This window comes from Haemaphysalis longicornis, unplaced genomic scaffold (assembly GCF_048455015.1).
Source record: "Haemaphysalis longicornis isolate Haplotype H1 unplaced genomic scaffold, Haemaphysalis longicornis Haplotype H1 scaffold_6, whole genome shotgun sequence".
NCBI classification, from domain to species: Eukaryota; Metazoa; Arthropoda; class Arachnida; order Ixodida; family Ixodidae; genus Haemaphysalis; species Haemaphysalis longicornis.
In genome coordinates this window covers 59,954,987-59,967,323 of record NW_027526407.1, presented here as the reverse complement: position 1 = coordinate 59,967,323, position 12,337 = coordinate 59,954,987, and the positions used below count along the sequence as shown (strand labels likewise).

The window sequence follows — 12,337 nt, the reverse complement described above, 5'->3', positions numbered from 1 at the left end:
AAATTTAAATGTCTTTAGTCTTGGGTCCAAAACAGTGGAAATTGGGCTTGCCTGTGGTCACCGAAATACGTTTAAGAATACAATGAAATCGGGGTGCATCTGACTTCAAGTTGTTTTATTTGTTGCGACTGAAATTGAAACTGTAAATTGCTTAACGCACATGTGTAAAACAGATTGCCATACCTTTGAGGCTATCGCTCAACGTAATACTCGTTAAACGTGTTAATCCTAAAAATATCACGGGTGCTTCCACCCAACAGGCATTAATTCGAAGGCCAGATAAGAGCGCAGCCATCCGTCGTGCGTATGACGTGATCGCACCCCGCGCTCTACTGAACTGCATTGACCATGCAGATTATATAAAGTACGTAAGCCTGGATAAGAAATACCTGAAAAATAAGCACCTTTTAGCGAACCGAAAGTTATTTAAGCACCAGAAATTTTCCATTGGTAGTAGGGAATATTGTCCGTGTGTCGAAGGCGTCATGCGGCACATGTTAAAGAAGTCGCATAGCTGCAATCGTAGGTAAAATAAATTCATTATTATCAGGTTCTATGAGTCGCTTTGCATCCATAACATCAGATATGCTTTCTTTTTATTGCGATACGAAGCGCCAAAGTTGACGAAACGCCATTTCGAGAAGCGTTGCAGCATACCCGGCTTTCGTTTCAACCATCGGCTCCGCGCGCCGCGGTGCGGCGGAAAACGGCGAAACGGCCTCTTCGGAATTACGCTCTCTTCGGGCGATTGGGACGGCCGGAGCAACGGCGCGCCGCCGGCAGCCGATCGCGGAGGCCGTGGTTAAACTCTGCTCGGTGTGCCTCGGCTCCGTAGATGGCGCTACCGTTCCGGGTTCCCAAAAAAGCGTTTCCGTCCATCCGATCGGCGAGGCAGTGCAGTGAGCACTCTGCAGGGTGCCGCTTGTGACATGGTGCGCTCACCCGACCTCGCTTTGCACCCCGGGTTCTCGGCCCCGGCAAAATGACGCAAGCTTTGGTGACCGTGGGTTTCGAGAGACCCGGCTACAGAGCGCCGCATCCGTGTGCACTGAGTCGATTCAGCAGGAAAGCGCGCACTGCGGCCGACAAGCCGGCCCGTCGGCGCAGCTGAGGTGCATATTCCATCACCAAGCGACAGCAGCTGTGCAAGTGATCCTCCAGAGCTTCTAGAAAAGAGAGCGCGCAGAAACGGTAAGTCAGAGTGCCGCGGCGCATACTTTGTGGATGGCAGCTTCGTTTTGCGTTACGATTCCAACCGCGTGTCCTCGTGCGTTATCGATAGATCGATTTTCGACAGGCTCACCAGACAAAACTAAACCCGGGCAGCCGACGGGGTAGAGTTTCGGCGATTCGGGTTTGCACCGATTGCATAGTCACGCCGTCCGACATCGACCGGATGCGTGTTGCAGTGGCGTTACGGCTCCGGAAAGTACACTGCTGTCATCTCGTTCTAAAAGCGCGTGTGATCAATTACGCAAATGCACGCGAGCCCCCGTTTGCAGTGTTCGTTTACTTCTTCGACTGTCATCGCTTCCAGCCCCAAGAGCACCTCACGCGGGACGCATAATGTAGCGGAAAAAAGTGCGAGGCGAGCGAGCTCGTTTCCGCTTCGTCACGCGAGCCGTTGAATTGATAAATAGCGCGCGTTTAGGGACAGGTGTTCTGATCACGTTGTTTGAGCGACAGAGCGCAATTAATCTAGTCGCGCTTCGATTGATGCGGATCGGTTTAAATCAAGCGGGATTAATGTTGCGGAATGACTACAGCTGTGTGAATTACCGCGCATGCATAGGACGAACTTTGACGTTGCATTGGGTTGGATGACGCAGATGGTTGAATTGCTAGAGCAGTTTGGGCAGACAACCGCTTATATCGAACCCGGATATTTCGAATTATGTCTACGTAGGGGCTCTTCGATTTACACTCTTGGACTCACAACGGATAGTCGGCGGGTAGTCCGAGGATTCCCCGAAGCCATAGGGACACATGGGAAAATCGAATGCCGGACAGCTGCTTCTCGGGGAGTCCGCGGTGAGTCCGAGACTGTAAATCGAAGAGCCCCATCGAGTGGTCCCGAAATTCCCTCGAAAAGTACGCTTATTTCGGACTTGTGTCAACGCCGGCAACCGATATATGGAATATCTATACTTAGCTCCGAGGAGATTGTTTCCAGATAAGGGTATTTATAGCTTTGAAGACAACCTTTAATCTGCGAATCCGGGCGGTCGTTTCCGCGGGGTTTATATATTAAAAAAAAAAAAAAAAACCTGGGGATGAGACTCGGGTGCTATTTTCCAAACTGACAATCGGGGAGAAGTCGTCCTTTTTTTTTTTCGTAAAACCATTTCTAAATCCGGGTTTTTTTTGGCTTAAATCTGCAGATGTACAATTATGAGAAGGTATTACGAGCCTCTTAATTTTGACGCGTTCAAATTGTTCTTACTTTCAAGCTAGAAATCGGGGTTTTCTAGCAAATACTCGAAAATGTGCCGGAATACTCACAAAAAAACTGGTGATCGCTTTTTTTTGCACATCCCTTGTTTACATGCATTATCATCTGCATGCGCAACATGTCGGTCTCAGCTGGGAGAAAGCTCTCTACAACGCGGCAACCGATAACTCGGCACAACAATGTCAGTACAGCATTTGCAGCCTGGGGTAGCGAGCGTCAGAGAGAGAAAGAGAGAATAAACTTTAATGAAATCCCGAAAATGCTTCAGAGAGGCGTCCTCATTCCAGGATGCCTTGAGCTCGGGCCGCGTCGACAGCCCTTTCGATCAGGCGCAGCTGATCTTCGAGGCCGGAGCTGGCCAAGGCTCTCTCCCAAATCTCCGTGGAAAGGTGAATGTTAGGGGGGTCTAGGGTAGACTTATCGCAGCCGCCCACTATGTGTCTGAGAGTCCCACGCTCTCAGACACAGAAGCGGCAAAGTGGAGAAAAGTGTGTCCGGTCAGAGAGGTGAAATCTGGTGGGATGTGGGAAGGTGTTGACCTGCAGGGCACGCAGTAATCTTTCCTGATCCCTCGGTAGCGATTTGTGGGGTGAAGAGTAGGTTTTACGGGCGTGATTTCCTGGTAGGTGTCAAGAGGTTGCGTGCGCTCGGGCTCGGCTTCGGCCTCACCAGCGGCAGAGTCATGCCAATACTCGATGAGTTCGAAAGCTGTGTCTGTGGGGCTTGCTTTCAGCAAGTACTGGTAGAGAATGATTGTGCAAAGCGCTACTTTGTGCATGATTGGGAAAAACGCGCTACTTTGAAAAGGTCCATCCGGGGATAAAGCGGGTTTGACCCTATTCTCCTGAAATATGTTCGGGGTGTACGGGTAAATCAGGGGTTACCCGATAACGAACAACCCCGCGTATGCATATGACCCCGGCGTCGCGGTTTTGTGCAAGCTGGACTGTTGGGACCGTTTGACAGCAGTCAGATGAGAGAGAGAGAAAGCTCTTTAATGGGAACTGGTGAGGTCAGCCCTGCTATGCACAAGGCTTGCTACACTAGATGGGGGGTGACTACCTTGATGAGTGGTGCATATATCAGACATTAGGGTTACAGCAGGAAGAAGACAGACATGAAGCGTTGAAAAAAAAAAAAGGAAAGTAAAAACAAGACAATGCTGCCAGCAGAGTCCGGGCATAAAAATACAATTGAAAAGAGAATCGTTAATGCAAACACTGAAACAAAATTAAAAGTAAATGACGCAAAAAAAAAAGAGTAATAGCACCAACCCAAGAAAAATAAATAGATGAACGCCAGTGACAACAACACATGCAAAGTAATTGAACGCCACAGTGCGATGAAGTTGACCATGGTATAAACGGGTGAAAGGACAAGTCGTGTCTTGTTGTCCACATTACTACATGTTTCTACGGCTTTGCCAAACTATAGTCTCAATTCTGTACCGGCGTAGATCTTCGATTACTGCCTTTTCCGTCATCCAGCGTGCTGAAGGCTTTTATGCCTATTGATTTGTGTACAAAGTGCTCCTGCTGGTGCCGTTCTGAGCTTTGGTCCTTTTTGATCAGATGCCCTTTTAACCGCTGAAAGACTGCTTTGTCCAGTGAGGACTAAACATAATTTTCGTGCCCTCATTCCACCAAACCTATGCAACGACGCATGGATAGACTGCCTTGTCCAGGGAGGACTAAATACATTTCCCTGCCCTTGTTCCATGAAACCTATGCAACTAAGCATGGATACACTGCCTTGTACAGTGAGGACTAAATATATTTTTCCTGTCCTCGTTCCATCAAACCTACGCAACTGCGCGTGAATATACATTTGCGGCAATGTATGAACTGATTAATCGTGGCCGGATTTTTTTCTTCGCCAAAATAATTTCTTGCTTAGCTGTTCTCTGAGTTTCTTTAGATCTTGTCGCAATAGAAAAAAAAATGACGTGGAAGAAGGTGTTGCTTTTAGGTCTTATATTAGCACTATTTTACCGGTAGAATTTATAAGTCGAACTTTTTCCGTACCCTTTTGGAATTCGATATACGGTATCGGGGTTCAAAGCGTATACAGTCAAACCCGGTTATAGCGAACTGTAATATGCACCACGATTACTTCGATATATCCAATAGTTCGATATAGCCGAACCCGTCTATAACGAATTTTCTTGTGACGAGTTCGCAGTACGCGGGGCCCCCCCCTGCCATTCCCACGTTGTAGAGAAACAAACGCATAAATTATGTCATTACCTTACACAAAACAATCCATTTATTGCATGCACCAAAGCTACTTTCCGCCTTAACTGCCTATTTCACAAAAGAGCGGTGATTTTTGTTTTTTCTTTCGTTTTGGCGGAGGCGTCGTTTTCGCCAGTTCAAGGCCGTGTTCTTCAATATCGAAGTAATATTGGCAGAGCACATCGACTGGCGAAAGCGCTTCATTAACCTTCATTAAAGCACCGAAGAGACTGAGGATGTCCCTTTTGACATTTTCAGTCTCTTCGATGTTTTCAGCCGCAGCAGCAGCAGCTGCCGTGACATAGTGACGCTGTCTGTGCCTGTGGCGCTCACAGGGACGGCAAAGCCGTCATTGACACTCAGGAGACTCTCAAAGGACACTCCTTTAGACACAGCATCTGGAACGTTGGCGAGCTCTTCGCGCAGTTTGCCGATGATGCCGTCTTGGTCCGGACTCGCAGACTGTATGTGCTCCGTCGGAAATCCCGTGTGCCGGGAACAGTTACGGAAGGTGTCAGGCGTTACGTCGCTCCACGCGAGGCTCAACATCTCAATCATGGCCAATCAGCATCTGAATCTGACCATGCATCTGAATCTGACCATGCATTTCGGTGGCAATTGTGGCGCCCTGAGTTCGATATATCCGATGTGAACTTCGTTATAACGAATATGTACGTTCCGCATGCATTTTCGTAACGGATTTGCATTTGTTCGATGTATAGCATAATTCGCTCTATCCGGGTTCGTTTTTATCGGGTTTGACTGTTGTAACGTGGCAGGTAGTAACCTGGTAGATGGCATTAATGCCAGTTGACTCTAAGAGCTATATACGAACGACGAAGATGGAAAATTCAAATGTGGGGCCAGTGGCGTGACCAATCGGGCAACGTTCCGCAAGAGACGCAGGAGAAGCACCTATGGGAGGGTCATGATGAAGAAATGCCGGGATAAGACGGAAGAAAGGATTTATTCGCGGGGCTCAAGTTAGGAGGACACAGAGGTGACGACAAGTAAGTAACTTGTGGAGGCACCACCCGGTTCCGGAAGCGTCGGCATGCAAGGTGGGGGCCGTCGAAGCGCCTGTCGACGCTGCGCTGTCGCTGCACGAAGGCACTAGCCCGTAGCTTGACGGGGCCGCCAAAACGCGGGTTGGCGGTGCGTCGACGAGGCTAGACAACACCACCTAGGTGGTGTTGGGCTAGACCGCTGCGCCGTCCGACCCGCTGCCGCCCAGGAGAGAGAGAGAGAGAGAGAGAGAGAGAGAGAGAGAGAGAGAGAGAGAGAGAGAGAGAGAGAGAGAGAGAGAGAGAGAGAGAGAGAGAGATTTTGTGCCCGGTGTGATGTCGAGGGAAAAGAAAGAGGTTGAGGATCCTCCTCAGTCCTCTTCTCCATTTTAGGCGGCAGCCAGGAGTCGTTGGACCCGGGCGGCGTCTTCAGCCATCCGGACTACCTAGTTGGACTTGCACTTCGGGATCGGAGCTGGCCAGTGCACTCTCCCACGGCTCTACGGTTATAACGTCTGAGAAAAGCCATCCTTTCTGCTGTACCTGTTTGCTTTTGAGGGGGGGCACGACCAAACCATGTGCTGGAGGTCCGCTCTGCCTCTACAAATTTTGCATCCAGCGTGGGTGCAGCCCCGGGTAACAGCGGCTGTAGGCTGCAAGGTTAGGGAACTTGTTGGTCTGGGGCAATTACGCCAAGCTACCGATTGCCAGAGTTCTGTGTGGTGCAGGGGCCGGAATGTTGTCTCTTCGTGCCGCTCATGTCTGTTTCTCTCGTATGCGCTCTCCTACCATGAGCTGTGCACTTTTAAAGGGGCTCCGAAGAGAAAATACCGTATTTATTTGAATACAAGGCTAGGTTTTTCTTCCGAAAACCCTAGTCTCAAAGTCATACCCCGCCTTTTATTCGAAGCTCAGTATATTTATATGGCTATTTTTTTTACTCTCCTAACTGCACCCTTGTATAATCGTGACCGCCTTATAATCGAACAAATACGGTACAACTTGGTCTAATGTGAAACAACTGCGCTTCAGTACCTCACTCAACTCCATTCCAGCCACGAAAGAGGTTTTTTAATCGAAAAAACCAAAGAAGTATAGGGAAACTTTTAAATTTCGCGCTACAGTGACATGTTATGAGCAGGAGGGTCGTCATATGGGCCAGCCCTAAAAACTTAAAGGAATCCTGTAGTGCGGGTACTCGAAGCATGCTTCTCGGTGATACTAACATTTGCTTCACCGCCATTAGTAATACCCCTTGTGCTGGGATGCACACTTTACAGGCAAGCAGGTGGTAGAAGCTCGGCGTAGGAGGCTAGATAGCCTGACAGATATCGCAGTTTATAAGTTGAAAAATTTGTTTCCCGATCCCTTTAAGCAAAGTAAAAAGGATCGTGCAAGCAATTTCATAAACGTTTTTTCGAAACCTTTCAGCTTTCAGAAAGCTTTCAGAACAAATTCAGCAAGCGCATCCAGTATTTACATCATGGCGGCGACAAAATACCCCAGTTGAGTAATGCTGCTCTCCACTCGTCAGATAAAGAAATTTGCCCGAAATACCGTATTTTCGCGGGTATAACCTGCCCCTGCATATAATCCGCACCCCCACTTTTAGCCCGCCGGAAAAGAAAAAAATAATCCTCGCATATTGCCCGCACATTTGGTACATAAAAGGCTGCACCAAAGGCACTGCTCACGCAGCACATCACACACTATGTAGACAGAAAAAAAAAGCGTACATTTGGCAAGTAGAATGCACTGACTGCAAGGAGAAAGTCACAATTCTCTCAGTGTCACTGCTCTCGCTAGAGCTGTCACTTGAGCCGCAGTTCCCACTGTTTTACAAATGGCCATCTTCACGGCACAACGCGCCTTGCCGTGAAGCTGCACTTACGGAAAAACCCCGCGTATTATCCGCACCCCTACTTTGCCAATGACATTTTCGCATTTTTGGTGTGGGTTATACGCGCGAAAATACGGTATTTCTGCGAGAAAAGAAGTTGACAGTGGCGCGTATCGCCAAATGGATCCATCTCTGACGACGAATAATCAGTGCGTCGCACGTATACCTGGCGTCGATGCTGTCATGGATGCATGGCCAACATCATGTAAACACACCGCTTCAACATGACTTTAATTGTACTCTATTCTATCGAAAGCGGTCTATCGCGAGTAGTTTAGAGCCGTGAGTCTGCTCTCTTCAGCCAACGCGGCCTCTCCCGTATTCTCGAGGGGCCCACTGTTTCCGCTAGAACTGACATCCTACTTCAGGATGTCCCAGGCCACAAACTCCCCTCCTTCGACTACAACTTCCCCCACGCGACCTATAGAGCCCTCCTGACAAAATAAAAGCTATCTCTCTCTCGTTTGTCTTGTCGCCGCGTAACATTTTTCTGTTTTTCATGGTCTGGGCTGTTCTTTTTTGCGTGCCCTAATGACGTCACTCGAGCGATGTTGCGGCTGTTGGGCACCTTAGTTGCAGTTGCAGCAATAAACGCATCGGATTGCCACTCCAAAGAAATTAGAGAAAAAAAGCAAGGCCGAAACTTGGAAAAACGTATCTTTTACGGCTCGCAAACCACGTAGTGGCGCTGTGTGCTGGTTTTCGAAGTGCTTTCGATCGAGGAGCTTTCGAAGTGCTTCCAGTTACGAAGCAAAGAGGGAAAGTGCCTATCGGCAGCGCTGCAGGATCTCTTTAATGAAACGGGGAGGCCGTCTTGAGAAAGTTTTCTGGCCAGCTATTCCACATTTGTGAGGGAGAGAGTGGGACCAAAGGCGGGAAGATGTGGGGAATGTTTATGGCGCGGAGAGCAGGATGATCGTAGAGAGCGTCCACCGTTCCATTCCACTGTGCTGCAGGAGCTGCTGTAGCGCGAAGAGAGCTGCTTTTGAAAGGGGAGAGAGGCGTCTTCGCAATGCTGGCCTCGTTGTCATGGAGACGGCAAGTCGAAGCGCGGATCGCGAGCTGCAGCTCGGCCTCGACGGGTCTCGCGACTCCCGCCATCTCTTGTACGCGTTCTAGAGTCTGCACCCAGTGCGGGCGGAAGCTGAAGGAGGAATGGGCATTACGGCGAAGGAATGCCGATTCTGGTGGACAACAACAGTTTTGAAGGGCAGGAGCTACATCAAGCTAAATCGCCGAGCCTCAAGTTCAAGAGGGAGAGGGTCCAGAGAGGGACGAGATGCACACGCACTGTTTAAGATACCAGCGTATCATCGAATAATTTTAACACGACAGTGTTTTATGCTGGGGTACACTAAGATCTCACTGACGTCATATCCGTCACGGAAATGACGTCGCCAGAAAAAGTGCCATTGACGCGGCGGCGCCCGGAAACGAGCCCACGAGCTTTCTCGCCGCAACGGGAGGTACAAGGCGCCCTGCCATCTGCGCTATGAACTCAGACGTCAACAGCTCTACGAACGCGCCTTATGTCCTTCCCTGTGACTCATTCAGATGGTGCTGCCGTCTAGGAGAGGCGAAGCGAAGTAGTGCATCATGACGCTAATGAGCGCCGACAGTTGGCGCCTCGATGCCAGCGCCTTCGTGTGTGGGGGACGCGCGTGAATTGAGGCACCCTCCGCAGTCGCGTTGTTCTCATGACCGTTCTGTTTCAAGCTGCTGTTTTTGTGCATGTCATTTTTGACCGGTTATTTCTTTTTTGTTGTTGTTTCTTGCGTGTCGGCGTCAGTTCGTCTGGCGGGGTCAGGCTCGCGAATCCTTTGCACATGAAGGAGGTTCCTTCAACATCCAACTGCTCCTGTGAAGGCACCTTTCACATTCGTGTTTTACCGGTTCCTATGAAAGAGGGATCGACCACAATTTTTTTATTCCTTAAAGGGGCCGTGAACACAAAATACAAGTTTGGTAAATTAGAACTTATTGCTTTGTCCGCTAGCCGGTTTCCGGCAACTTCTTATGACGTCACAAAATCTTGTTTGCGTGATTGGCGGCTGCCGAACGAACCACCGCTACCATATATGAATGGAAGATTGTAATATGGGACGTCTAGTTTCGTTTGATTGCATCACTTGAATGCTAACGTGCAGCTAGCACTCTGAGAATTACGTTTATAGTGCTGGCACATAGACGGCACTCCTGTCAGTAACACCTCACTGTAGCGCGAAATTTGAAAGTTTTTGATTACTTGCGTTTTTTTTTTCGATTAAAAACGTCTTTCATGGCTAGAGTGGAGCTGAGTTATGGCCCCTTTAAAGGTACCGACAACCGATTTCTGTGGAGTGCATGTCGTCTAGCTTACATGAAAGCCAGTGTTGTATATTTTTCTTTGTTTCTTTCTTTCTTTCTTTCGTTATTTATTTATTAAACTTCAAAAAGCCCAGTGCGGGGTGTTACATGAGTGGTGTGCATTTTTACAGGCGTTCTTCGACGTGCGTTTTGAAAAGAATGGGGCTGGTGTGTTGCACGACGTGGGGTGGAAGGCATAACTGCGGGAATTTTTAAATAAACAGGCGAAAATAAATTTTATTTTGCACTAAAATTTTTGAAGTCTGAAAGGTGGCGCCACGTGGCGTGTAAACGTGACACTACGTTACGTGTTCAAACAGTTCCGTCGGTTTCAACTTGTGATTCAGAAACCGCGTAAAGGAATAGGAAAGGTTGCACACTATTGTTGTTCTAGCCGGGGACAAGTTTGTAAATACCTCTTTTAATCTCACGTGCAGTTAGTTAAAATTACGTTGCCACACAACTTACTGTCATGGTTGATTGATTAATTGATTGTGGGGTTTAACGCGCCGACGCAACGCAGGCGATGAGGCGCGCCGTAGTGGATGGCTCCGGATTAATTTTGACCACCTGGGGATCTTTATCGTGCGCCGAAATCTCGTACACACGGGCGTTTTTGCTTTTCGCCTCCATCAGAAAAGCGGCCGCCGCGGCCGGGAATCGAACCCGCGACCTCGTGCTCAGCAGCGCAACGCCTTAGCCACTGAGCCACCGCGGCGGGTTTACTGTGCCAGCACTCCTTTTGGTGCGATACGTAATGCTGGTAGAGTGAAAATTCACATTTCAAAAGTTTTTAGGGCTCTACCAGGTCAACTGTTTCGAGTTGAGGTATTTTTTTTAATAAAGAAAATTTACTCGCGATAAATTGGTTGTCTGTTCCTTTAAACTGTAATAAGATCCGGATATGCGCTGGACCTTGTTGCGCATGCGCAAAAGAGACGATCCTGTCGGCTGCGCCAATTCTCGCGCCGCCAGCACACTCAAGGCCGCTGCCAGAACGAACAAGCTGAGCGTGTCCGTAGTAAGAGGTCCTTAGTACGCAGGCAATGTCCGGTCCTTAGCTTCCGATAGTCTTTCTCGGGCCATATAAAGTACTTCCCCTTTTTGCCGTCGCGAAGCCCCGTCTTGTTTGGGCTGTGGTGGCTACTCGCGGTCGTGGTGTCCTCTCCCGAGAACGGGGCCTTCTGAGAGCCCAATCAAGGACACTCCCAGCGCCCAATCGCATTTACGTTAATGCAGCTGGAGTGCCGACTTTTATGGAGGGCGCGTTTCTTCCGAGTGCGGCGCATCGTCGACCGTACTGCCCGCATGGCGTCGCCACGGTCGCGGCGTCCTGTCGTTTCATCCTGCGCGTGCAGTCTTTGTCAAAATTTGCTAGGCTAAACCTAAGCCTTCCGGACCACGAATGGTATACGCTTAACCTTTAACTTCGACACAATGATTTTATGACAGCAAGAAAGAAAGGTGTTTTCTCTAGCTTTGCGGCATAAAACGTTTTGGCCTAGCTCGAGACGTAAGGTTGTATACTTTGAATTTTTTGCGCCCTGTGCACTTTAGTCTTGGCCTAGAAAATTTTGACAAAGACTGTACCCCACGCCGCGTAGTTTTCACTGTAACCCACTCCACGCTGACATGTGGTGATTGGAATGATGAGAGGCATTGCTGTTTTGGTTCATTCAAATGATTGTCACGTTGGGAAATAGTCGTGTAAACTTTAAAGGGACAGGCAATTGTTTTTTGTGGAGTATGCGCTCTATCCCGAATGAAAGGGCATCGCCTGAAGCACCTTGAAGCGAAGTGGTGTCCCTGATGGGGCCTGGAACGTTTGAAAGGGGAATTTCGAGATCTACCCCGTCATGTTGCTTGGCACCGGCTGCTGTCGGGGACCGCAAATCGCACAAACAAGTTTCTGTGACGTCATTGAAAATTGCCGGACAGTGGTTGGGGAGTCGAGGACCTCTGCTTCTATATTTTCCCTAATATCTCGATTATTCTTTTGAAGTTGGCGATGAAATTGACGTCGTCGTTACTAGGACACACCAGTCTTTCCAATTAACAAAAATTAGCAGTGACCCATCTCGGCTATGCCAAGGTAAACGTAGAGTGAGCTAAGGTTCAGCTGGTTATTTTTAGGTTTCCTGGTTGTCTAGGATTAGCTGATTATCGTGCTTACTGATGCTAAAACGATTTCAAATCCATGCAATCCAATCCAGTCGCAGTGGCGGCGGCGGCTCCGGCGCGCTAGCTGTGCGCCGTGAGACGTCACTGCTCCTCGCGCATGCGCAGCACGGCTCTCCAGGAGCCACGCGAAACTGCTCAACCTCGTCCAGTGTAGCTCACGCTACAAAACTTGTATTTTGTCCTCAGGGCTCCTTTAACGCTTTAACTTAGAGGGACAGAC

The 12,337-nt window shown here is 49.0% G+C and overlaps 1 protein-coding gene across 2 annotated transcripts in view; it reads left to right on the top strand.

Moving 5' to 3' along the window:
• The first annotated feature begins 1,070 nt into the window (after nucleotides 1-1,070).
• Disp (RND transporter family member dispatched) overlaps nucleotides 1,071-12,337 on the top strand; it is a 260,112-nt gene continuing 248,845 nt past the window's right edge. For both annotated transcript variants that reach the window (XM_077674488.1, XM_077674487.1), the window contains exon 1: nucleotides 1,071-1,191. The gene's annotated coding sequence lies outside the window, so the exon portion shown is untranslated. The remainder of the gene's footprint in view (nucleotides 1,192-12,337) is intronic.